Below are 26011 nucleotides of genomic sequence, written 5' to 3'. Positions count from 1 at the left end.
AGAAGTTTAGTGTGCAAAAATCAGCCACTAAGGTGATGGCGTCTGTGTTCTGGATAAGCAGGGAGTACTGCTAGAGGACTACCTTCACAAGGGTTCCACCATCCATGCAAGGTATTACATTGAACCTTTGGATCAATTTAAGGCAGCTCTGAAGGCCAAAAGGTGCAGCAAGCTGTCTAAAGGAATCTTGTTCCGGCAAGACAAAGCCTCTGCTCACACTGCCCAAGCGACCACGGCAAAACTGGCAGAGTTGGGCTTCCAGCTGGTTGACCACCCACCTTATTCACCAGATCTAGCTCCCTCTGACTATCATCTGTTTCCAAACTGGAGAAACACCTCAAGGGTACCAAATTTCACACCATTTCTGATGCCATGGCTGCTACGGATGCCGGGTTTGAGGCACAACCGAAATCCTTCTTTTTGCTGGGCGTACAAAACTTGGAATACCACTGTAAGAAGTGTGTTGACATTAGTGGAGAGTATGTGGAATAAATGTAAAGTTTCATCTTCCTATCTTTTTTCTTTCTGGGTAAAGCCAAAGACTTATCAGCAGCCCCTCGTATAAGCCATTGTTAAGACCACACTGTCCAGTACTCCATTACGCGTTTCACCTATGGCTTCATGAGGAGGTACAGGGGTTGTGCTACTGGCCATTTTTTATAGTAGTTTTGTCCCCAGTGCTCACCTGTATTGTGTTGGCGCATGTAAGCCACTCATCACCATGTCATCTGCCACATCCGGTGTCCCGGAAATCACAGTGCGCATGTGTGCGCACTAAGTAATACGATTTGACACTGGGCAGGGAGGGAAAGAGGCAGTGACATCTTGGATTACATGTGTGTCTAAAGAAGGTGGAGCCCGCCATAGTGGAGTTGGGAACAGTTTAAAACTTAAACTATTTGAATGCACTCTTTAACACAATCTATACAATACGTAAGGAGATGACAGCATTACAGAATATACCATTACATTAAAGAAAGCTTTGTGAATTTTGCTAAAATGCCTACTAGACGTAAATAATTTTTGTACAGTATGCCACAATATGACTTTTACTATGACTACACTGCATTTTTGTTTGTTCCATTTTTAAATGGGTGTATATAAAATTTGTAATTGTTTTTTTTTGTATATTTAATATAATAAAGTTTCTATTTTGTAATGTTGGAATGTATTTGTAGGTGCCTAATGCTATCCAAGGGTCATTTCTTGGTCTATATCTTTTATTCTTGTACCTTGTTCAATGGTTCATATCTATTTTTTCATCAACACACTTTAAAAGCATGATAAATGAAAATAAGAGAGGGAATTAAGTTTTTGTAAAAAAAAAATAATAATAGCACAACTGATTTATATTTCAGCTAATAACTATAACAGTCATTGACATCCAATTTCCTAAATTCTATTGCTGCTGATGTTTGCTGAATCCCTGGATCAACTTGTTCAAGTTTTACTATCATTCATAAAATATTACAGTAGGGCTTTAGCACAAATTTTTTAAAACTGAATCTTCAGCTTCTATCAAGTACAGAAACAGACTAGAGGACCCCAATACTATAAAATTACCCCAGAAACTTTGGTATAACAATCGCAGTCGCAGAGGCCCATTCTGATATACTGTTATGTCTCCTATCCTAGGCAAATCCTTGTACATGCAGTCATGTTTGAAAGTGTTGGCGCCAATGAAATTGTTCCATAAAATGAAGTATTGCTCCTAGAAAATCATTGTGTATTAGAACAACACACAAAAGACTAAACAGAAAAAGTCACATTGAAAATAATTTCACACAAAACCCCCAAAATGGGCAGGACAAAATTGTTGGCACCTTTACAAGATTGTGGGTGAACAACTTTATTTTAAGCATATGATAGTCGTTCAAACTCATCTGTGCCATGTAACAGGTGTGGGCAATATGAAAATCACACCTAAAACCATATAAAAAGGGGAGAAGTTGACTTAATCTTTTCATAGTGTGTCTGTATATGTGCCACACTAAGCATGGAGAAAAGAAAGAGGAAAAAAATAACTTTCTGAAGATTAGAGAACCAAAATTGTTAAAAAATATCAACAAACTGAATGTTACAAGTTTATCTCTAGAGATCTTGATGTTCCTTTTTCCATAGTGTACAATATAATCAAGAAGTTTACAACCCATGGCACAGTAGTTAATCTCCCTGGATGTGAATGGTAGAGATAAATTGTTGAAAGGTTGAAACGCAGTATATTCCAGATGGTGGATATGCAGCCCTAATCAAATTTCAAAGAAATTCAAACTTTAGTGCATGCTCAGGGGGCATCAGTGTCAGCGTGCACTATCCTTTCGACATTTGAATCAAATGAAATGCTGTGGCAGGAGACCCAGGAGGACCCCACTGCTGACACAGAGACAAAGAAAAATAGACTGCAGCTTGCCAAAATGTATGTGAGTAAGCCAAAATCCTTCTGGCAAAGCATGGACAGATGGAACCAAGATAGAGCTTTTTGGTAAAACACAGTATTCTACTGTTTACTGAAAATGGAAAGAGCTCTGCAAAGAAAAGAACAGAGAACCTGCTGTCAAATATGATGGAGGTTCAAAGATGTTTTGGGGTTGTTTTTCTGCCTCTGGCACTGGGTGCTTTGAATGTGTGCAAGGCATCATGAAATCTGAAGAAAACCAAAAGATTTTTGGTCACAATGTAGTGCCCAGTGTCAGAAAACTGTGTTTGTGTCCTAGATCATGGGTTAATGACTCCAAACATACTTCAATAAGCACCCAGAAGCGAATGGAAACAAAGAGCTGGAGAGTTCTAAACTGGCAGCAATGAGTCCGGATCTAAATCCTATTGAACAGCAGTGGAAAGATCTTACAATTGCTGTTGGGAGAGGGCACCTTCAAATATGGCACACCTGGAGCAATGTGCAAAAGAAAAGTCCAAAATTCCAGCAGCTGAGAGGTGTAAGAAGCTTGTTGATGGTTCTAAGAAGCAATTGATTGCAGTTATTTATTCCAAAGGGTGTGCAACCAAATATTAAGCTAAGGGTGCCAACAATTTTGTCCGGCCCATTTTGGAGATTTGTGTGAAATTATGTCCAATTTGGGTTTTTTTCAGGTTTTTTTTGTGTTGTTCCAATACACACAAAGTGAGTAAGATCTCTTTTACACGTCCGTGAAAATCACGCACATTTTTCATGGACGTGTCAAAGGTGCGTATTGCCCTCGGTGTGCCGTGTGTATGGAACACGTGTGTTTTCCGTGTGTTATCCGTGATAACACACGGAGAACGGAATTTTCTACTCACCTGTCCCTGGCGTCGCTGTCCGTGGGGCTGATCTTCGGTCTCTGGTCCTGCTGACTCCCTGTTGCTGCTGCTTCCAGCAGCAGTGAAGTGAATATGCAATTAGTGTGACGCCCTGGGCAAGCCAGGGGTCACAGGTCACAACACCACCACACCCCACACTCCAGGTAGGCACATCACAGCTAAACTACAAATCCTTGTTGCCTTCCTCCAGAGACTGATGATTCACACCAGGGGGTGGGCCAGGCGGTTGGCTCCGCCCACCAAGGAGATCACAGTTCTGGAGGCGGGAAAAACCAGGCAGTCAGCTCAGGGATGAGCTTGAGTGAACAGCAGAGTAGCCCGGGTAGGGCAAGAGTAAACAGCAAGTGAAAGTGAGGAAAGTAAAAGTGGAAAAGGAGGAAAGCAAGTGAGGTGACAAGAAGGAAGGAAAGCCTGAAGGGTCCAGCTTTGTGTAGGGCCAGAACAGCAAGGTCAGCGACGGCGGTGACCGTCTGGAGTGGGACCGTTTGGAAGTTCCTGGAAGGACCCCGTTGGCTGTGTGCTCGGTGGTCTGGAGCAGTGTTCCGAAGGACAGTCAGCACCAGGGCAGGGGCCTCTCGGACCCCGGCAAGGCTAGGAGTCGTCAAATTTGCCGAATCCGTCAGTGAAGGGGACGTAGATCCCCCAGCAACCAAGTCCCGAGTGAAGGCAACAGCTCAACCTGAAGCAGAGAGACACCGCCACTGCCAAGGCACCAGTTTCTCAGGGCCAGCGCCTGCGGGCAAAGTGTAGAGCTCCTCCGGCCCAGATTGTAGTCGGGGAGCGGGTAACCGGAGGGAATCCATCGCTACCACAAGTCAACCATAGGTGCAAGGAAGAGGGACATCACCGTCACCTACCGGGAGTGCAGGTGCAGCCGTCTGTGGGACCGTCCTACCAGCCGTTTGGTTTACCGTACAAACTGTGTCCGTGTCTCAGGCTGAGTGAGTACCACAGTGCCGCAAGGCACAGCGCTGCCCCCGCGTCCCTGCGCCCACCAGGCCCCGCACCTCACAAACCATCACCGGGCCCCGGGATCACCAACCCCTGCCCACGGAGGGGCAACACAACACCTGGCTGCTCCGCATCACCATCCCCGGGACCCCCGCATTGAGCAGCGGTGGTGAAATCACCACAACCGTGGGTGGCGTCACGAACTATAACAATCCCCGCACCCAACAAACCCCTTTCACTCATGGGCGAGGAGTGCCGCTCGACAAACCCCCGGGATCCGGCCTACAGCTCGAGCCACCACTGAGCAGCGGCCGCCGGACCCGAGCAGAAGGGGGCGAGCGCGGTGTGCTGACACCCTCCTCCCCGCCCGCGACAACTTGGCGTCACGAACAGGATCTTACCGCTCTGCTGTCTGGTAGAGGTGCGCCTTGTTACCGCCGGAGGTATCCGGCAGAAAAATTGCAGAAGCCGCCATCTTTGGCGCGAAAAGTTCCCGCTCGAGCGTCTTCTCGAGCAGTAGAGGCGCGAAGGCCAAGACCCCGCCCCAAGAGAGGAGGGGCCGGAAAGAGCTAAGGGGGACGCGATGGCGGCTGGCCGCATGTAGTCGCGGCTATAAAAGCAGGGACGCCAGGACCCTGCAAACATACCGTTCCTGGAAGAAAGAGAGAAAGTCACCATGTGGATGCCGTCCCGAAACACCGTGGCCCCCGCGCCGGGAACCGCAGCGTGGGTGGAAATCCGGACCGCGCAGCTCCACCTAAGGCTGCAGGTCAAGATGCAGCTCCTCTTGGAGGAGTGGGAGACCGACATGGCGGACGTTATAGCCACCGTGCGGAGACGCGAGGAGGAAGCGGAGGAAGGGAGGGTGAGTGACCCACGCCCCTATGTCCCAGAGGGACCGGTCGCTGCGGCTGAGGGACCCGGTCCAAGCCCTCTCCCCCCGTTGCCTCCCTCGCCACCCGTCTCGGAGGCCGTGACCCCGCCACTAGGCCCGCTACCACCGCAACCGGTAGCGATACCCAGCCCGTCCGCCCCAGCGGACCGACCTGTAGCCGGAGCCCGTAGCAAACCGGAGGTGTTGCCATGGAAGGCCCCGAAGAGTGTGCCAGAGACAGTCCCCGAGCCGGAGCCGATGACCCGCTCCGAGCCGAAGGCCCAGCTGCGGAAAGCCCCTGTGCCCATCCCCCACACCTCGGCTGAGGTGGCGCCGGGTTGTTGCTGCAGGGCAGCGCCCAAGGCCATGACACCGCGGGATACGCCGCCCACCTGCCTGACAGTGGGTAACGTTCTGGATGTCCCGCGGGGCCCGACCCGTGCGCCGGAGCTGGCAGCAGCGCCATATTGGGAAAGGGAGCCGACAAAGCTGGGCCTGGAGATTGTGGAGAGGGAGAGAAGGAAAGCTGAGCTGGTGGCCCGAGCCATTCGGGAAAAAGAAAACCTGCGGCAAGCGACCTTCCGTGTCCGGGGCCCGTTGTACGAGGGGCAGGTGAGGCGGTTTGATGTCCGCCGGGGCTACGGGTTTATATATGAACCGGGCCTGGAGGCCGAAGTGTTTGTAGCCCGGCGGGATGTAAATGCCCACCTGCCCGAGGAGCATCCTGGCCGAAATCTCATACCGGGAGACATGGTGCGGTACACCCGACACTGCGGACAGAGGGGGTGGTTTGCCCTGGATGTAAAGCTCAGGAGCAGCAAAGAGAGCAAGGTGAGCCCTGCACCCCCTCCCTCAGATGAAGCAGCGGAGGGAACGGAGTAGGGCAGCGGAGCACCGTTGTCCAGTCCCCGTTGGGACCACCACAGTTTGTTTGTTGAAAGTTTGAAAAATGAAAATGATAATTACCGAGTTTTCACCAGATTGTCTGTTGTGATTGAACTGGCCGGAGCCGGCACCGTTGTCCCCGTGGGGACCGTTTAAAATGCATGGGAACTATCCATGGACAAGCCCGTGAACTTGCAGGGCAACCACAGACGTTAGTGGCTTGTAAATATGTTGGTTACCGTTACCGTTTTCCGCAATGCCGCCTCCGGAGAGGCAGGTTGGAGGGAGGGCCCTCAGCAGAGCAGGCTGGGGCCCAGCCACCAAAGGAACCGGTGGCTACCCTCTGGAGGGAAGGACAGATCCCGCTCGGGTAACTTGTGCTGGACTGTGGGTCAAGGGGTGCTGCCTGGGTTTTAGGGGCAGCATCAGGGCCAGGTTGCTTGGGTGGGAGAGAGCGGAAACCGTAACCATAAACCGTTGCAACGTTTAAGAAATGTACCTCCCGTCTTGGGAAGAGTTATTAAAAATGTTATATGTTGATTTTCCAAATGTTATCTTTTTCAGAAAAATAAAACCGGTGTAGGACGGCAGCCCGCGGACGATCTGCATTTTGCTAAGCGGGAATGTGACGCCCTGGGCAAGCCAGGGGTCACAGGTCACAACACCACCACACCCCACACTCCAGGTAGGCACATCACAGCTAAACTACAAATCCTTGTTGCCTTCCTCCAGAGACTGATGATTCACACCAGGGGGTGGGCCAGGCGGTTGGCTCCGCCCACCAAGGAGATCACAGTTCTGGAGGCGGGAAAAACCAGGCAGTCAGCTCAGGGATGAGCTTGAGTGAACAGCAGAGTAGCCCGGGTAGGGCAAGAGTAAACAGCAAGTGAAAGTGAGGAAAGTAAAAGTGGAAAAGGAGGAAAGCAAGTGAGGTGACAAGAAGGAAGGAAAGCCTGAAGGGTCCAGCTTTGTGTAGGGCCAGAACAGCAAGGTCAGCGACGGCGGTGACCGTCTGGAGTGGGACCGTTTGGAAGTTCCTGGAAGGACCCCGTTGGCTGTGTGCCCGGTGGTCTGGAGCAGTGTTCCGAAGGACAGTCAGCACCAGGGCAGGGGCCTCTCGGACCCCGGCAAGGCTAGGAGTCGCCAAATTTGCCGAATCCGTCAGTGAAGGGGACGTAGATCCCCCAGCAACCAAGTCCCGAGTGAAGGCAACAGCTCAACCTGAAGCAGAGAGACACCGCCACTGCCAAGGCACCAGTTTCTCAGGGCCAGCGCCTGCGGGCAAAGTGTAGAGCTCCTCCGGCCCAGATTGTAGTCGGGGAGCGGGTAACCGGAGGGAATCCATCGCTACCACAAGTCAACCATAGGTGCAAGGAAGAGGGACATCACCGTCACCTACCGGGAGTGCAGGTGCAGCCGTCTGTGGGACCGTCCTACCAGCCGTTTGGTTTACCGTACAAACTGTGTCCGTGTCTCAGGCTGAGTGAGTACCACAGTGCCGCAAGGCACAGCGCTGCCCCCGCGTCCCTGCGCCCACCAGGCCCCGCACCTCACAAACCATCACCGGGCCCCGGGATCACCAACCCCTGCCCACGGAGGGGCAACACAACACCTGGCTGCTCCGCATCACCATCCCCGGGACCCCCGCATTGAGCAGCGGTGGTGAAATCACCACAACCGTGGGTGGCGTCACGAACTATAACAATCCCCGCACCCAACAAACCCCTTTCACTCATGGGCGAGGAGTGCCGCTCGACAAACCCCCGGGATCCGGCCTACAGCTCGAGCCACCACTGAGCAGCGGCCGCCGGACCCGAGCAGAAGGGGGCGAGCGCGGTGTGCTGACACCCTCCTCCCCGCCCGCGACAACTTGGCGTCACGAACAGGATCTTACCGCTCTGCCGTCTGGTAGAGGTGCGCCTTGTTACCGCCGGAGGTATCCGGCAGAAAAATTGCAGAAGCCGCCATCTTTGGCGCGAAAAGTTCCCGCTCGAGCGTCTTCTCGAGCAGTAGAGGCGCGAAGGCCAAGACCCCGCCCCGAGAGAGGAGGGGCCGGAAAGAGCTAAGGGGGACGCGATGGCGGCTGGCCGCATGTAGTCGCGGCTATAAAAGCAGGGACGCCAGGACCCTGCAAACATACCGTTCCTGGAAGAAAGAGAGAAAGTCACCATGTGGATGCCGTCCCGAAACACCGTGGCCCCCGCGCCGGGAACCGCAGCGTGGGTGGAAATCCGGACCGCGCAGCTCCACCTAAGGCTGCAGGTCAAGATGCAGCTCCTCTTGGAGGAGTGGGAGACCGACATGGCGGACGTTATAGCCACCGTGCGGAGACGCGAGGAGGAAGCGGAGGAAGGGAGGGTGAGTGACCCACGCCCCTATGTCCCAGAGGGACCGGTCGCTGCGGCTGAGGGACCCGGTCCAAGCCCTCTCCCCCCGTTGCCTCCCTCGCCACCCGTCTCGGAGGCCGTGACCCCGCCACTAGGCCCGCTACCACCGCAACCGGTAGCGATACCCAGCCCGTCCGCCCCAGCGGACCGACCTGTAGCCGGAGCCCGTAGCAAACCGGAGGTGTTGCCATGGAAGGCCCCGAAGAGTGTGCCAGAGACAGTCCCCGAGCCGGAGCCGATGACCCGCTCCGAGCCGAAGGCCCAGCTGCGGAAAGCCCCTGTGCCCATCCCCCACACCTCGGCTGAGGTGGCGCCGGGTTGTTGCTGCAGGGCAGCGCCCAAGGCCATGACACCGCGGGATACGCCGCCCACCTGCCTGACAGTGGGTAACGTTCTGGATGTCCCGCGGGGCCCGACCCGTGCGCCGGAGCTGGCAGCAGCGCCATATTGGGAAAGGGAGCCGACAAAGCTGGGCCTGGAGATTGCGGAGAGGGAGAGAAGGAAAGCCGAGCTGGTGGCCCGAGCCATTCGGGAAAAAGAAAACCTGCGGCAAGCGACCTTCCGTGTCCGGGGCCCGTTGTACGAGGGGCAGGTGAGGCGGTTTGATGTCCGCCGGGGCTACGGGTTTATATATGAACCGGGCCTGGAGGCCGAAGTGTTTGTAGCCCGGCGGGATGTAAATGCCCACCTGCCCGAGGAGCATCCTGGCCGAAATCTCATACCGGGAGACATGGTGCGGTACACCCGACACTGCGGACAGAGGGGGTGGTTTGCCCTGGATGTAAAGCTCAGGAGCAGCAAAGAGAGCAAGGTGAGCCCTGCACCCCCTCCCTCAGATGAAGCAGCAGAGGGAACGGAGTAGGGCAGCGGAGCACCGTTGTCCAGTCCCCGTTGGGACCACCACAGTTTGTTTGTTGAAAGTTTGAAAAATGAAAATGATAATTACCGAGTTTTCACCAGATTGTCTGTTGTGATTGAACCGGCCGGAGCCGGCACCGTTGTCCCCATGGGGACCGTTTAAAATGCATGGGAACTATCCATGGACAAGCCCGTGAACTTGCAGGGCAACCACAGACGTTAGTGGCTTGTAAATATGTTGGTTACCGTTACCGTTTTCCGCAATGCCGCCTCCGGAGAGGCAGGTTGGATGGAGGGCCCTCAGCAGAGCAGGCTGGGGCCCAGCCACCAAAGGAACCGGTGGCTACCCTCTGGAGGGAAGGACAGATCCCGCTCGGGTAACTTGTGCTGGACTGTGGGTCAAGGGGTGCTGCCTGGGTTTTAGGGGCAGCATCAGGGCCAGGTTGCTTGGGTGGGAGAGAGCGGAAACCGTAACCATAAACCGTTGCAACGTTTAAGAAATGTACCTCCCGTCTTGGGAAGAGTTATTAAAAATGTTATATGTTGATTTTCCAAATGTTATCTTTTTCAGAAAAATAAAACCGGTGTAGGACGGCAGCCCGCGGACGGTCTGCATTTTACTAAGGGGGAATGTGACGCCCTGGGCAAGCCAGGGGTCACAGGTCACAACACCACACTCCAGGTAGGCACATCACAGCTAAACTACAAATCCTTGTTGCCTTCCTCCAGAGACTGATGATTCACACCAGGGGGTGGGCCAGGCGGTTTGCTCCGCCCACCAAGGAGATCACAGTTCTGGAGGCGGGAAAAACCAGGCAGTCAGCTCAGGGATGAGCTTGAGTGAACAGCAGAGTAGCCCGGGTAGGGCAAGAGTAAACAGCAAGTGAAAGTGAGGAAAGTAAAAGTGGAAAAGGAGGAAAGCAAGTGAGGTGACAAGAAGGAAGGAAAGCCTGAAGGGTCCAGCTTTGTGTAGGGCCAGAACAGCAAGGTCAGCGACGGCGGTGACCGTCTGGAGTGGGACCGTTTGGAAGTTCCTGGAAGGACCCCGTTGGCTGTGTGCCCGGTGGTCTGGAGCAGTGTTCCGAAGGACAGTCAGCACCAGGGCAGGGGCCTCTCGGACCCCGGCAAGGCTAGGAGTCGCCAAATTTGCCGAATCCGTCAGTGAAGGGGACGTAGATCCCCCAGCAACCAAGTCCCGAGTGAAGGCAACAGCTCAACCTGAAGCAGAGAGACACCGCCACCGCCAAGGCACCAGTTTCTCAGGGCCAGCGCCTGCGGGCAAAGTGTAGAGCTCCTCCGGCCCAGATTGTAGTCGGGGAGCGGGTAACCGGAGGGAATCCACCGCTACCACAAGTCAACCATAGGTGCAAGGAAGAGGGACATCACCGTCACCTACCGGGAGTGCAGGTGCAGCAGTCTGTGGGACCGTCCTACCAGCCGTTTGGTTTACCGTACAAACTGTGTCCGTGTCTCAGGCTGAGTGAGTACCACAGTGCCGCAAGGCACAGAGCTGCCCCCGTGTCCCTGCGCCCACCAGGCCCCGCACCTCACAAACCATCACCGGGCCCCGGGATCACCAACCCCTGCCCACGGAGGGGCAACACAACACCTGGCTGCTCCGCATCACCATCCCCGGGACCCCCGCATTGAGCAGCGGTGGTGAAATCACCACAACCGTGGGTGGCGTCACGAACTATAACAATCCCCGCACCCAACAAACCCCTTTCACTCACGGGCGAGGAGTGCCGCTCGAGAAACCCCCGGGATCCGGCCTACAGCTCGAGCCACCACTGAGCAGCGGCCGCCGGACCCGAGCAGAAGGGGGCGAGCGCGGTGTGCTGACACCCTCCTCCCCGCCCGCGACATTAGCATAATGAGCGGCGGTCTGCAGCAAGTGACAGCAGCGGCAGAGACTGCAGGGCTGGAGAAGGTGAGTAAAGTTTTGTTTTTTTTTTCTCACAGACACATGTCTTCTCTCCGGTGCGTGTCACACGGAACACATCCGTGTGGTCCGTTTGCATTACGAATTTACGTGTGACACGTTTGCGTTCCATGTGACACCCGTGATGCACACGGACACACGTAAGTACGGAACGGACACACGTTCCGTGTGCAAATACTTATGTGTGTCCAAAACCATAGGAATACCTAGGTCTACGTGTGTACGTGTCTCCGGTATGTGAGAAAACGGCCATACACGTACCGAAGGCACGTACGTGTGAAAGAGGCCTACATGTGCATAGCAAAACATATGTAATTGTAATAATTTTCTGTGAGAAATACTTTATTTTCTGGAACAATTTCAAGGGTGCCTACACTTTTGGCCATGACTTAAATACATTCATAAAAAATAAATATGGTAAAAACTTATCTGTTGGACATGAAAGTATTTTATACCACATGGTGAAATGCCCAATTTGTCAGTATGTAATGAGCATACTCACAGCATTCACAGCTCATGTCCCTGTAGAAAGAAAATATCACCGTTGATCCCTATATAGAGCCACTTGCACGCTATTCTATGTATAACAATGTAGGCGCAAAGGTAATTTGTAATACATTTTCAAAGTTCCTTTGATCTTGCCTGCAGGCTGAAATAGATTAGTGGAGCCTGTGCCCATATGATTTCCAGATTTCCCTTTAAAACCTTCCTATAGTATATTCTAAAGTATCATGTATATAAAATCTTTTTTACTGGTTTCACAAAGCTTCTTTTGTAGGTGGAGGATTTCACTTGGAACTTGCCTGAAAAAGCACTCACTAAACATTAAAAACAATGAATGCAAACTGTATGCACAGCAATGTGAAAACAATTTGTGCATACATTACATCTTTTTTTAGCTTTTACTTTTTACAGCTTTAGGTTTCAAATGTGGTTACGAGAATTGACCTGACTATTCTTCAGATGAGACCCATAATTTCTCTCTACTTATGACATTAAGGCTGTGTGAACACGTTGCGTTTTTTACCGCGGAAACGCTGCGTTTAGAACCGCAGCGTTTCAGTGGCAAATTGCATGCGTTCAGCTTTCCCAGCAAAGTGTATGAGAAAGCCGAAAAATCAGTGCACACGCTGCGTTTCTAAACGCAGCGTTTTGGATGCCAAAAATCGGTGCGGAAAGAAAAGCAGCATGTCACTTCTTTTGTGCGGTGTGGCTGCGTTCTCCCCCTAAAGGGAACCTGTCACCTACTCACCAGTGGGGCATTCTGATATGGTCCGATCTGATGGGTGTCTCTGCTCTTAGGTCCAGTGCCTCCTCTATTCTTGCGATCACTGTCCTCCTTCTTGCTTCATGTGGATGACGCGTCCTACGTGCCCTCCTTTGCGCTCCTGCACACGCGCACTTTGTGCTGTCTTACTCAGAGCAGAGAAAAGTAGTGTAATGTGCAGGCACTGGCATTCTTTGACCTTTCCCCACTCCAGCTAACAATTCCCAGCTGTGAGACTGTGACCGGGGTTATCTATGACGGCCGGTATGTCTCGCCCCGGTTGTGCTCACTCCATGATAGAAAGTAACTCCACTCAGGGGTTAATGCTGTTTCCCTACAAGCTGAATGAAGGGTTAAAAGGAAACAGGAACAAGGGCGGGGGTGCCTAGTGTGAGGGAGTGAACACAACTCCCTGAGTTTTCTGCCGGAGAGGCACATGTGTACTGTTGTGGACTTTTGTTTGAGTATTCAACCGTGTGCTGTGAACCTTGGTGCCTGGATCCCGTGTCTTCTGCTGCGCAGCCGACCACGCTACCTCACATATGGTGGAGAATCGGCGGGCATGCCAGCCCGGTGAGGTGTAGCATCCATCCCTGGTGACCCAGCAGCGCATGTCCTGGATTCGAGCGGCTATACTACAGCCCAAACCCGGCGACGCCATGGAGGACATACTAAAGCAGCTGGCTCAGGCTACTGCACAGCAACAACAGACAAATACACACCTGCTCCGGATGTTGGATCATCAGCAGCAATCCTTGCAATTGCAGAAACAGAGGCACCAAGAACAGATGGTCCTCCTGGCCAAGTCGATCCGTGCCGGACCGGCAGCAACAACCCCGGGACCGGGTGACGACGGCAGCGTCCGGAAAGCGGTGAGACAAGCGTTGCAAAAGATGACCCCGGGGGATGATGTGGAAGCGTTCCTGGCGGTGTTTGAGCGGGTGGCCGAGCGGGAAAAGCTGCCGACCCCCCAGTGGGCTGAGGTATTGTCGCCCTATCTGACGGGGGAGCCCCAAAAAGCGTACCTGGACCTCTGTACCGAGGACGCCATAGAATATGCGTCTTTGAAAGCCGAAATACTGGCTCGGTTGGGGGTGAATACCTATGTACGGGCTCAGCGGGTAAATCAGTGGTTCTATGAGGAAGCCAAACCCGTACGCTCCCAGGCCTATGACTTGTTGCATCTCGTAAAAAAGTGGTTGCAGCCTGACACTCTGAGCCCGGCGCAAATGGTGGAAAGGGTAGTAGTTGATAGTTTTGTGCGCACTTTACCCGTCACCATTCAACGGTGGGTAGGACAGGGCGACCCGAGTACCCTGGACCAATTAGTGTCCCTGGTAGAGCGGCATGTGGCTACGCAGGACTTGATACGGGACACTGAGACTTTGCGTACCGCCCGTCGGTCCGGCCCCTCCAAGCCTAGGGCCAAGGACCCACCGCCGACACCGGTGCAGGAGTCCGCTACCGTCCCGTCTGAGGCCGCGCCCGCCGTCCCTGAGGTCCGGAAGGTTCTGTACCCTAAACGACAACTCGTCAAGGGGGTTTCCTTCCCTATGAGATGTTGGCGGTGCCAGCGGGTGGGACATATGGAAGCCCAGTGTCCACTCACCACGGAGCCCATGGATTGTGGGGTTACCCGGCGGGGTTCAATGTATGCTCAGGTGGTGTGTACCGCTGACCTGGTCTCCCCAGAGACTGAGCCCCACTTGTGCCAAATACAGGTGAATGGATGTCCGGTTACAGGCTTGTTGGATTCCGGAAGCTTAGTGACCCTTGTGCGATCAACCCTAAGGGCTAAAGTAAAGGCCACAGGACGTACCGTGGGGGTGGTTTGCATACATGGGGACCGCTGAGACTATCCCACGGGGATTGTCATCATCACAGCACCTTGCGGTCAGGTGCAACATGAGGTGGGACTTATTAACACTCTTCCCTATGACGTGATCCTAGGAAGGGATCTGCCCTATTTTTGGACTTTATGGAAGGGACCTCCTAAGTCCCCTCAGATATTGGTCAGTCCGGGACCTGAGCCCTACAATCCTGAATCCGGGACGCCTGCCGTAGGGGTTCCCATGATAGGGACAGAATGTGAACCCGATAGGTCGCCCCTAGAGGTATTGGCAGGAGAGGCTGAGACGGTCGAGCCCATCCCGGAGTTGGAGGCGTCCCCGGATACGTTTGGGACAGCCCAACTCCAGGACCCTACATTAATACATGCCCAGAGTCGGGTGACAGTAGTTGACGGGGTGGCACAGCTGCCCGGTGCCCAGGTAAGGTACCCACATTTCGCTCTTAAGCAGGATTTACTCTACCGGGTAGATGAAATACGGGGCGTGGGGGTAGAGCAGTTGGTGGTGCCCCAGCCGTATCGCCAGCGGGTCCTCGACTTGGCTCATAAACACCTGATGAGTGGCCACCTAGGGGTCAAGAAAACGCAGGAGCGAATATTGCAAAGGTTCTATTGGCCCGGGGTCTTTGGGGAGGTAAAACGGTTCTGCGAAACCTGCCCGGAGTGTCAGCTTACCGCACCTCTGACCCACTTTCGCAGTCCGTTGGTGCCCTTACCCATTATAGAAGTCCCTTTTGAACGGATAGGGATGGATCTGGTGGGGCCCCTCGTAAAGTCTGCTCGAGGGCACCAACACATCCTAGTGATTGTTGACTATGCCACCCGGTATCCAGAGGCGATACCTCTCAGACATACTGCAGCGAAGCTTATAGCTCGGGAGTTGTTTGCTGTGTTCTGCCGGGTGGGGTTGCCCAAGGAGATCCTTACGGATCAGGGGACCCCATTCATGTCTAAAGTGACCAAAGAGCTATGCCGGCTACTCCAGATCAAGCAGTTGCGTACGTCTGTGTATCATCCTCAGACGGATGGGTTAGTAGAACGATTCAATAAAACCCTGAAAACCATGCTCAAAAGGGTGATCTCCAAAGACGGGAAAGACTGGGATATGATGCTTCCCTATTTGATGTTTGCCATACGAGAGGTGCCACAGGCATCTACGGGGTTTTCGCCTTTTGAGTTGTTATACGGGCGACATCCCCGGGGATTGTTGGACCTGGCAAAGGAAACATGGGAGCAAGAGCCCACCCCCCATAAAAGTGTGATTGAACACATTTTAGGAATGCAGAACCGCATAAGCGCGGTCATGCCAATTGTGAAGGAGCATTTACAGGAGGCTCAGGCCGCGCAAAGCGGCCGCTACAATAGACAAGCCACCGTGCGGACCTTTAAACCCGGGGATCGGGTGTTGGTATTGATCCCCACGGCGGAGAGTAAATTCCTGGCTCAGTGGCAAGGCCCCTACAAGATAAAGGAAAGAGTCGGGGTGGTCAATTATAAGGTATTGCAGCCCAGTAGGCGGAAACCTGAACAAATATATCATGTCAACCTATTAAAACCGTGGCAGGAACGGGAAAGCCTGATGGTTGATTTTCCCCCATCTCCCTCCTCTTCGGGTCGTTCAAACCCGGCTCCAGCAACCTCCGGAGAGGACGAACTGGAAGTAAGGATTGGAGAAGCCCTCACCAAGCAACAGAGGCGAGAGGCCAGACGGCTGGTTCAGCAGAACCCCGATGTCTTCTCCGAGTTGCCGGGTAGGACCAGTCTGATACGACATGACATTGTCACCGAGCCTCACCTGAAGGTACGCCTGAAGTCATACCGGGTGCCGGAGGCTCGAAGACAAGCCATATCAGAGGAAGTGAAGACAATGCTACGCCTGGGGGTCATCGAAAAATCCCGAAGTGAATGGGCTAGTCCCATTGTCCTAATTCCAAAACCCGATGGCTCCTTAAGGTTCTGCAATGACTTTAGGAGATTGAACGAAATATCCAAGTTCGATCTCTACCCCATGCCCTGGGTGGATGAGCTGATTGATAGGCTGGGACAGGCGCGATATTTCACCACGCTCGACCTGACCAAGGGGTACTGGCAGGTGCCACTGACGGAGTCCGCCAAGGAGAAAACCGCTTTTGTTACGCCGGAGGGTCTCTTCCACTATGTTGTCTTGCCTTTTGGGTTACATGGCGCTCCGGCCACGTTCCAGAGGTTGATGGACTTGGTGCTGGAACCCCACCAGGCGTATGCATCAGCGTACCTTGATGACATCATTATTTACAGCTCCGAGTGGCAGACCCACTTGGAACAGGTACAAGCGGTGGTGGACGCGCTTCGAACAGCCGGATTGACAGCCAATCCCAAGAAATGTGCGTTGGGACTCACGGAAGCCCGCTACTTGGGCTACGTGATAGGCCAAGGAGTGATTAAGCCCCAAATTAACAAGGTTGAGGTGATCCAGAAGTGGCCTAGACCCCTGACCACGAAGCAGGTTAGGGCCTTCCTGGGTATCGTGGGGTACTACAGGAGGTTTGTAAAAGATTTTGCGGGACTATCAGCCCCCTTGACGGACCTTCTCAAAGGCAAGAAGTCCGTCATGGTGCGCTGGACTCCGCAGGCCGAGGACTCCTTCCGGGCCCTGAAGGGGGTCCTGTGCGGACAACCCATTCTGGTCAACCCTGATTTCCGGAAGGAGTTTATAGTACAGACTGACGCCTCTGAGGTCGGCCAGGGGGCAGTGCTGTCTCAGGTGGTTCAGGGGGAGGAACACCCCGTCACCTTCTTGAGTAGGAAGCTCACCCCTCCCGAGCGGAATTATAGCGTAGTGGAGAAGGAGTGCCTGGCGATTAAATGGGCCTTGGAGTCTCTACGCTATTACCTGCTGGGACGGCAGTTTCGCTTGGTGACTGATCACTCTCCGCTGGTCTGGATGAGGTCCGCCAAGGAACGGAATGCCCGGGTTACCCGGTGGTTCCTTTCTCTGCAAAACTTCCGGTTTACGGTTGAACATCGGGCCGGTAGGTTGCAGGGCAACGCCGATGCCTTGTCCCGCGGCCCGTGTTTGATGGCAGGAGTTCAACCCCGCACGCTTGAACTGAGGGGGGGGGTATGTGAGACTGTGACCGGGGTTATCTATGACGGCCGGTATGTCTCGCCCCGGTTGTGCTCACTCCATGATAGAAAGTAACTCCACTCAGGGGTTAATGCTGTTTCCCTACAAGCTGAATGAAGGGTTAAAAGGAAACAGGAACAAGGGCGGGGGTGCCTAGTGTGAGGGAGTGAACACAACTCCCTGAGTTTTCTGCCGGAGAGGCACATGTGTACTGTTGTGGACTTTTGTTTGAGTATTAAACCGTGTGCTGTGAACCTTGGTGCCTGGATCCCGTGTCTTCTGCTGCGCAGCCGACCACGCTACCTCACACAGCTGACGTCAACCTCTCAAAATATTACCCCAATTGTCAATGTACTAGGTCAATCAGGAATATCCTGGTTTAACTTTCCGCTGTCCTACTCACAGCAGAGAAAAGTAGTGTGATGCACAGGCTCGGGCATTCTTTGACCTTTCCCCACACCAGCTGACAATTCCCAGCTGACATCAACCCCTCAAAATATTACCCCGATTGTCAATGTACCAGAGCAATCAGGAAGATCCTGGTTTAACCTAATAAATAAATAAATAAATAATTTAATAAAAATAAAATGGCATGGGGTCCCCCCTATTTTTGATCACCAGCCAAGGTAAGGTAGACAGCTGTGGGCTGATACTACCAGGCTGGAAAGACTCACAGTTATTTGGCCCTTCCTAACCTTAAAAAGAACAGGCCACAGGAGCCCCAGAATTGGCGCATCACATTAGATGAACCAATTCTGGTTCTTTGCTGCACCTCTTCCTGATTGCCCTGGTGGAGTACTAATTATTTTTGGGATGATTGTCAGCTGTGAATTGTAAGTTGGCATCAGTCCCAGGGGTTAGTAAAGGATAGACGTGTATCAAACACTCCATTAATAACTCAGTAAGTGTTAAGTTAAAAACATACAGAATTGAAAAAAATTGTTTATTTGAATATAAAGTCCCCCATACTTCCCATCGTTCACAAATTTATAAAAAAAATGTTTCCACAAAAGCTCTGACGTAATTCACATTCCACAATAGAAACGTCAGTGATTGTGAATAGCAGAAAAGTTCAGCTATTCACAGACTCCAAGTATGATGACAATGCTCATCAGAACCGCCAGCTCAATGCTGCACTCAGCGAGACCCGGCAGCTCTAATGAGAGTTGTAATCACCTGACGTTGGTGAATAGCTGCAGTTTACTGCTAGTGATGGGCGAACCCCCAATGTTCGTGTTCAGGAGACTCGCCCGAACGTTTTGTAAAGTTCTAGCTCGGGCACATGCTTGGCTCCCCCTCCCTGCATGTTGGCGCTCTTTACAGAGTCAGCCCACATGCAGGGATTGGCTACCACACACTGTAATGTCACAGCCGGTGAATAGCGAATAGCGGAGATCACTTTGCTATAGTAACCCGTTCGTTCAGTTACTATGGCAATGGTGGCAGCGGTGACGTCACCGCTTACCAACCAGCAGCCTCTGTTCAGTTCACTCATTGAGTGATTAGACAGCACAGGGAGCAGAAGCGTTCTTCCTCCCCGTGCTTCCTAATATAGCAGAGCTAGATCGGTGACAGAAGGCAGAAGACCAGGATCATGGAGGAGTGAGAGGGAGTAATAAACATGGAGTCCCTAAGTATGTCTGTGTATTTCTAATAAAGTATTTTTTCTCTATGTGGTGTCTTTTTTTAACCCTTTATTGGAGATTCTTAATGGCTGGGTCCAACTGGCGATCAAAATACAGGAAAGTCCATTCATGTTTTTTTATTTAAAAAAATAAATTAAAAAAAATGCGTGGGCTCCCGCTGTATTTTGATCGGCAGTCAGGTAAAGCCAGGCAGCTGGGGGCTGACATTCTCGGCAGCCCGCAGCTGCCCCTGGAAATGGCGCATTGTTTCTTAGCACCATTTACAGGCGCGTTACCCGGCTTGACCAGCGACCCTGTTGCCGGGTGGCACGCTGGATGATGAAGGGGTCAATACCAGCTTTGTATTCTCAGATGGTACTAAGCCCGAAATTCATGATGTCATGCCAAATTAGACATGGCCACCATGAATTTCTAGGAAACACAACACAGAGAAAAATATTTTTATTAGAAATAAAACAAAAAAAATTTAGAGACTCCATCTTTACTATAAAAAACTCCTTAGTCCGATGTAATCCACAGGGACAGCAATGTGAACTCTGCTTCATCACTATGCACAGACAGTGTCTATACAGAGTGAGACGCAAAGAGACCCATGTCAGCTCTACTATATCACTCTGCACAGAGTGAGAAGCAGACTGACAGTGACGGGATTCTTTCACTTGCGTCTCGCATTGCATCACCCCACTCACAGGACAGGAGCGCCTCAACTGCATGGAAATAAACCCAGCTGACCCACTGCTGTAGGGAGATTGTGCACCGTGATGCAATGCGACACTCGCATCACGGCGCACCAAGACCTTTGATGACGTCATAGTCTCATGACCAGTCTGTAGCCAATGAGGTAATACAACATGCACACCTGACTGATCACATGGCCATGACGTCACGGAAGGTCCTTTAGTCATTTTGGTTACAGGGAAAACACAGCAATGATCGGATGGACGCGGAAACGGCCGGGAGACAGAACGCGTCGTGGGAACTGTAAGTATAATCATAATGTTTTTTAATAATGTGCTTTTTTTTTCCAGCCCCTGGACCCGAACTGCACGCGAACTGTAACACGAGCTTCCCAGGAAAGCTTGTGATCGGGAACGTGTACATGAACACCATATGTTTGGTACAGACCCCGAACGTTACAGTTCGGGTTCGCCCATCACTTTTTACTGCTATTCACAGTCACTGGAGTTGCAGTTTTGGATTGTGGACTATGTTGGAGCTTCGTGGGAACACATTTTTAATAAATTGGTGAAGAAGGGAAAGTGGGATAGACTCTTAGGGGTACTTTGCACGTTGCGACATCGAAAAGTGACGCACATCCGGAGCCAGTAACGACGTCACAACGTGTAAATCCTAGATGCACCGATAAACAATCGCAAAAGCGTTGTAAATCGGTGATCTGTGTACTGTTGGTCATTTTAATAATTTCGCTGCAGCAACAGCTACGATGTTGTTCCTCGTTCCTGCTGCAGCGCACATCACTGTGTATGAAGCCGCAGGAGCGAGGAACATCTCCTACCTGCGTCCCGCCTGCAATGAGGAAGCAAGGAGGTGGGTAGGATGTTTACGTCCCGCTCATCTCTGCCCCTCCGCTTCTATTGGCCGCCTGCCGTGTGACGTCGCTGTGACACCGCATGACCCGCCCCCTTAGGAAGGAGGTGGGTCGCCGGCCAGAGCGACATCACAGGGCAGATAAGTGCGTGTGAAGCTGCCTTAGCGATAATGTTCGCTACGGCTGCTATCACAAGAGATCGCATCTGCGATGGGGGCGGGGACTATCGCCCTCGGCATCGCTACAATCGGCTAGCAATGACGCAGCATGCAAAGTACCCCTTAATTCAAATAAAGTATTTTTTTTCCTGTGTTTTTGTGCTTTTTTAACTTTACACTTACTTGGTTAGTAAAGGGGATGTCTGACAGATGCCTATCCATTTATAACCCCTGGGTTTGATGCCAGCTGACATTATACAACTGACGGCAACCCCATTAACCTATTAACCCGATTACTACAGCACCAGGGTAATAGGGAAGAGGTGGGGTGAAATGTCAGAATTGGCGCATCAAAATGATGTGGCATTTCTGGGGAGGATGTGAGCTGTGTTTTATAGGCTGGGAAGGGACAAATACCCATGGAATTTCCTAGCCTGGTAAAACCAACCCCCAGCTGTCTGTTTTACCTTGACTGGTTATCAAAACTGGGAGGGATGCCAAGCATTTTTTTTTTTTTATAAAGGCTAAATAGACCAATTTTATGAATATATAAATATTTTAATTTTATTTTGCGCAGTACAGACAAGATCACACAGACAGTTGTGATTAAAATCAACACACAAACCAGGCCAGGGCAGTGTGGGAAACCAGGGCAAAGTATTGCTGGTAAAAAGATCATATAGAGTAGCTGTACAGAAAAATTCATCAAGCCATTATAAGACTGCATAATTTTAGATCGAATGACCAAAACAATGATCTACCACCTCAATATAATAATATGGAGTTTTCTGATGTGAATTCACACAGCATCACATGGCCGGGAACTACATATTCTGGGGAGGATGTGAGCTGTGTTTTATAGGCTGGGAAGGGACAAATACCCATGGAATTTCCTAGCCTGGTAAAACCAACCCCCAGCTGTCTGCTTTACCTTGACTGGTTATCAAAACTGGGAGGGATGCCAAGCATTTTTTTTTTATAAAGGCTAAATAGACCAATTTTATGAATATATAAATATTTTTATTTTTATTGTGCACAGTACAGACAAGATCACACAGACAGTTGTGATTAAAATCAACACACAAACCAGGCCAGGGCAGTGTGGGTAACCAGGGCAAAGTATTGCTGGTAGAAAGATCACATAGAGTAGCTGTACAGAAAAATTCATCAAGCCATTATAAGACTGCATAATTTTAGATTGAATGACCAAAACAATGATCTACCACCTCAATATAATAATATGGAGTTTTCTGATGTGAATTCACACAGCATCACACGGTCGGGAACTACATATTAGTATATGACATAAGCATTACATAGTAATAATAAATGAGCAGACCCAAGGTCACATGATAGCAAATATAATGCCAGTAATACTAACATGGATAACCAGTATTAAGTCAAATATCGACCATTGATATGTTACCACGCCATGCAGTTAAATACTGCTAAATAGATGCCCATAAAGATGGTAAAAAAACGAAATATGGCAGATCAGAGTACTTCCATAATGGATACAAACCAGTGGAGCCCTGACCACACACACTGCCCTGCACCTCAACGCGTGTTTCGCAACAGCTTCGTCGTGAAGCTGACCTCTTGGAGAATCAGCAGTAGTGCAATGTGAGCTGTAGGTTGCACTTATGGTTTCTCTGAAATATGGCTTGGGGTTATAGCCGTGGGAGAGGTACTTGCTTTCAACGTACCGGCAGACTAGAGAAAATTTGGGATACTGGGTGTGTGTATGTGGTGTTGTTATAACCATGGACACCTTTATCTTTGGGTCTGCCACACTCTGTCCAGCATGCAACCCCTTTGTTTCCACGTTGAAGAAATCAGACAAGTTGGTAAAAACAGAGTTTGCTTAACTTGACAATAAACTCAGATAAACAGGGTAGCAAGCATTATACTTCAAGTATACTTCTGTATCATACAGAGATCCGATCATCATTACAGGCGATGGCACTTTACTTGTCACAGAGAAGAGAATAGCAGCTCCCTGGAGAATATTTGAAGGGTGTGGTGCTCCGAACTCCTGGTGCGGCGCCCAGGTGATGACCAAATAAAAATCAAGAAAATCCAGCACCAGCATAAATAAAATGAAAAAGTTTATTACAAAAATGAAAAGCCTATGACACATACATGTTTAGGGCATAATAAGAACATGAAAATGTCAACGCGTTTCAAGCAGAAAAAAATGGTCATGAATAAGAGCTTTTTCTTTTAATTAATTGGGCTTTTAATTTTTGTAAAAAACTTTTTCATTTTATTTATAATGGTGCTGTATTTTATCGATTTTTACTTTACTTGTCAACAGTAATACAGGCGGAAAAGATAATGTGAACCTCCATCTTCCTCTTACAGGGTCACTCTGGACAGTGTGTTACGCTGTGAACCCTGCACCCAGACTACTGACTGTAATCCCTGAAAAGGGCCGCTCCTAGTGTCGCGGGCGGAGGAGGGGACGCTGCGCTCTCCCACTGCTCGGGTCCGGCTGCTGCTGCTGCTCGGTGGTGGCTCGAGCGGTGGGCCGGATCCCGGGGACTCGAGCGGCGTTCCTCGCCCGTGAGTGAAAAGGGGAATGGTTTTGGGGATTTATTGTCCGTGACGCCACCCACGGTTGTGGTGAGGTTGTTGACACCACCGCTGCTCTTGACGGGTATCCCGGGAGCGGTGACAGGGAGCAGCTTGGATGTTGGTTCTTCCCTCCGTGGGTAGGGTGTTGGTTGTCCCGGGGCCCGGTGATGGGGTAGGAATGGTTGGCAGGTGGGCTACGGGGCCTGGTGAGGTGCAGGGTCGCGGGGGCAGCGCTGTGCCGCACGGCACGGTGGTACTCACTCAGCCAGTAACGAATACACAGTCTCCGGTAAAACAAACGGCTGGATAGACGGGTCCCACAGACGGCTGCGGTGTTTCTCCTCCCGGCAGGTTGATGGTGACTGCCTTTCCCTGCACCTATGTAGTGTGTACGGATCCAATGGGTTCCCACCGGTAACCCGCTCCCCAGCTTGGATGGGTGCTGAAGGAGCCCCTTTTGCCCGCAGGCTCTGGCCCTGGGAACTTTAGCCTTGGCGGTGACTGTGTTTCCCTTCACGGTTTGAGCTGTCGCCTTCTATCGGGACTTGACTGCTGGGAAACCCCGGAGGTTCCCTTCGCTAACGGATTTGACAATTTCAACGGCGACTCCTAGCCTTGTTGGGGTCCGTAAGCCCTGCGTGATGGTGCTGCCTTCTCTTTGTTCCTCGGTCCGGTACCGCCAGGCCACCGCCCGTCCACGGTCCTTACGGCTCACTCCAATCAGCCTCTCCTGCAGACGGTCACCACCGTCTGCCAACCTTGCTGTACCGTCCGGGCCACACACCCGGACCGCTGTCTGTCTGCTCCTCTACCACTTCACTCTTCCTAACTCACACTCTATCTTCTCGCTAACTGCCTCCTTTTCCCGCCTCCAGAACTGTGAACTCCTTGGTGGGCGGGGCCAACCGCCTGGCCCACCCCCTGGTGTGGACATCAGCCCCTGGAGGAAGGCAACAAGGATTTTGTGTTTTGGCTTCGGTGTGCCTGACCGGGGTGTAGGGTGTGTTGGTGTAGTTCCTGTGACAACCTGGCTTGTCCAGGGTGCCACAATAGAGCTGCTACCCTCTTCACAGGTCCACAGTTGGGCAGTTCCTTTTCCTCTCTAAGGCATTGCCACGCCTGGCCAACACTGGACTCTTTCCCCTTCCAAGTCTCTCTCTTCCAGGCTTCACCCACTTGCCCGTGTGCTGGATCTCTGTCACCACTAATGGTTCATTTTGGCTGAATTTCTTCCTTGTACTTGTCTACACTTTAAAGGTGTCCATGACTCACTGTTATCTGATAAAAACCAGTCTCTTTCTCTACAATTTAGCCCTTCCCACTGTGGGCTAATCCCAGCTGTTAACTGTTTCTAACCCTGCAGTTTGTTGGTGGGCAGACTTATCCTTTCACCCAGTCCTATCCAAACATAAAAATACCTTATCAACAATGCTATGCTTTATACCTTAGCCTAATAAGTATACATTACATTATAACTTTATATATTACTATACCTTACATTATACATTCTTATAACACTCCTATACATAGCTCTATAACATCATACGCTATAGAGAAATAGAATACATTTCAGATTACATCAATACGATTGGTGTCTTCAGGGGGGATGTGACAGCTCGTCCACCTCATTACTAGAGATGAGCGAACCGGTCCCGGTTCGGCTCGAGGCGGTTCGCCGAACGGGGGGTCTGGCTCGAGTTCGGCTCGTCGAACGTTCGACGAACCGAACTCGAGCCCATAGGAAACAATGGCAGGCAATCACAAACACAGTAAAACACCTAGAAAACACCCTCAAAGGTGTCCAAAAGGTGACAAACAACTCACAACACAACACAAACACATGGGAAAGTGACAAGGACATGTACTCATGCGAAAACAAAACAGCTGGACAAGGAAAAAGAGGAGGACACACAGATATAGGCATGGCACGCCCTTCTAAAGTCATGTAAAACACCGCAAGGTGACTCCAAGCGGAGTCTCCCTTTTTTCCAAAAATTGGGCCCCACACACCCACCCCTTCAGTGGCAGCAGTTGTGCCCCAGTTGTACACTTCACAGCTAGATTTGCATCAAGCACATTCAAAAATACGCCATTCTTATCCGTCCCCAGGATGACACCGGGGTAGGTAGCAAAGTCTTTCCTGATCCCAGCTCTGTTCATCTTGGCTTCTTTTAAAAACACAGCAAGCAAGGGTTACTCCAAGCGGAGTCTCCCTTTTTTCCAAAAATTGGGCCCCACACACACCCACCCCTTCAGTGGCAGCAGTTGTGCCCCAGTTGTACACTTCACAGCTAGATTTGCATCAAGCACATTCAAAAATACGCTATTCTTAACCGTCCCCAGGATGACACCGGGGTAGGTAGCAAAGTCTTTCCTGATCCCAGCTCTGTTCATCTTGGCTTCTTTTAAAAACACAGCAAGCAAGGGTTACTCCAAGCGGAGTCTCCCTTTTTTCCAAAAATTGGGCCACACAGACACCCACCCCATCAGTGGCAGCACTTGGGCCCTAGTTGCAAACAGGATGTTTTGATTTGCATCAAGCACATTCAAAAATACGCTATTCTTAGCCGTCCCCAGGATGACACTGGGGTAGGTAGCAAAGTCTTTGCTGACCCATGACTTGTTCATCTTGGCTTCTTTTAAAAACAATGTAAGCAAGGGT

General features: G+C 51.3%; 1 protein-coding gene across 1 annotated transcript in view; it reads left to right on the top strand.

The window, feature by feature from the left end:
- Nucleotides 1–26011, top strand: part of HTR7 (5-hydroxytryptamine receptor 7) — a 274320-nt gene that overhangs the window by 21214 nt on the left and 227095 nt on the right. The gene's annotated exons all lie outside the window — the stretch shown is intronic.

This window comes from Anomaloglossus baeobatrachus, chromosome 5 (genome assembly GCF_048569485.1).
Source record: "Anomaloglossus baeobatrachus isolate aAnoBae1 chromosome 5, aAnoBae1.hap1, whole genome shotgun sequence".
NCBI lineage: Eukaryota > Metazoa > Chordata > Amphibia > Anura > Aromobatidae > Anomaloglossus > Anomaloglossus baeobatrachus.
Note: the sequence above shows the minus strand (reverse complement) of the source record. Positions and strands in the feature narration are given on the sequence as shown.